Source organism: Aplysia californica, unplaced genomic scaffold, assembly GCF_000002075.1.
Source record: "Aplysia californica isolate F4 #8 unplaced genomic scaffold, AplCal3.0 scaffold00087, whole genome shotgun sequence".
Taxonomy (NCBI): Eukaryota; Metazoa; Mollusca; class Gastropoda; order Aplysiida; family Aplysiidae; genus Aplysia; species Aplysia californica.
This window is the reverse complement of record NW_004797357.1, coordinates 1524674-1526105: the sequence shown is the minus strand read 5'-3', so window position 1 is coordinate 1526105 and position 1432 is coordinate 1524674. Positions and strand designations below refer to the sequence as shown.

The 1432-nt window shown below is 40.2% G+C and overlaps 1 long non-coding RNA gene across 1 annotated transcript in view; it reads right to left on the bottom strand.

Annotated features, from left to right (window-relative positions):
* The window catches only part of LOC106011306, a 6573-nt gene extending 5557 nt beyond the window's left edge, over positions 1–1016 (bottom strand). The window contains exon 1 of the long non-coding RNA XR_001184716.2: positions 607–1016. This is a non-coding gene — a long non-coding RNA (uncharacterized LOC106011306). The remainder of the gene's footprint in view (positions 1–606) is intronic.
* Positions 1017–1432: the final 416 nt, after the last annotated feature.

Sequence of the window (1432 nt, the reverse complement as noted above, 5' to 3'; positions counted from 1 at the left end):
TGAAGGAAAACAGCCTATTTAATGACAGAGGAGATGTCCCGCTTTGCAAAGAAAAGTCGATCGTTTATGTAAGATTTGTTTAAAAGTGTCACTTCCTATTGTTTTTTAAAAGGGGAAAGAATTAGCTACAAAGAAAAGGGAAGTACATCTATCTGACTATGAACTTCGTTCCATTTTGCAATATCCGAATACAGTATCAGTTCCGACCAAACTTCGAAAATGGCTTCTGTCGCCTTTTCTCGCGGAACTATACAGCCTACGTGTACATAATAATGTTATCTTTATCGGCAAAGTATGAATGTTGAATTTGATGTCAGAACCACTTGCAATCATTAGACTCCCCCCGTCTCCTTGGGGCCTCGCAAACACAAGAACAATTTCCACTCGTCGCACGGCTGCAAATATGTAAATGAGGTAATATTTGTCTGATCGTCGTCGTCTCTTTCTCTCTCTCTCTCTCTCTCTCTCTCTCTCTCTCTCTCTCTCTCTCTCTCTTCGTAGTTAAGTGACGTTATGATTATTTCGCTGCCATTCGACGAGTGGAAAAGTGTCTAGTGTGTACGGGGCTTGGAGATCCCAGAAGAAGTTTCTTTTATGCAAACTTACATTGCAGGGCGAGTACAAAGACCGCCACGAGGCAAGCGACGAGGACTCTGGAGCAAGACATGGCTGGAGTAAAATTCTGTTTGCGTCAGGATTCTCTCACAAGTTCTGCCGTCGGTCCTTGTTACAGCGTACAGAACAATATATAGGCTGGGATTTCCGGCGTGAAAACGCCTCGGCTGGTTTAAAATCAGTCAAAAGTCGTGACTGAAAAAGAAATAAGGAAATTAAGACTTAGGTTTTGCACTGGAATGAGAATTGAGCGAAGGCGCAACACAATTCTTATCTGGAGAATTTTTATAGACTACTTTTTCGTGCCCACGCTTACATTGTTATATATCTCAGTTATCTCTGTACTCAATGCCCTTGGAATTTACACATACATTCAGAAGGCTACTGACCTTCAGAAATATTATGTGTGAAAATCAAAGGCATTACTGATTTCATCCCTCTATTTATTAAAATATTTGAAAACGACCTTGCTGCGTTTCAACAAGGACGATTTCACACCCCGGCCGTACGCTTTTTCCATAGTGTTTAACCTCCCAAAGATGTGCTGTCTTTTTCTTTGTGTCCCTTACGGAAACATTTCCTGCTGTTTTACCCAACAACTTTCAATCTATAGTGCGGTCAAAAATTCGTGGAGCAACTTATTGTCAATTGTCTCTTCAATAAGCAAACAGACTCCCACTTTTGCACAATGCCTTGTGTCAATTTGTCTCTACAGATCAATATTTTTGTAAACATCTGTTCGCTGAATTCTAGAAAATTCCTCTATAAATACTAATAGAATATCCAAGTGGGTGGTTTCTTCAGGTTTTAAAATATT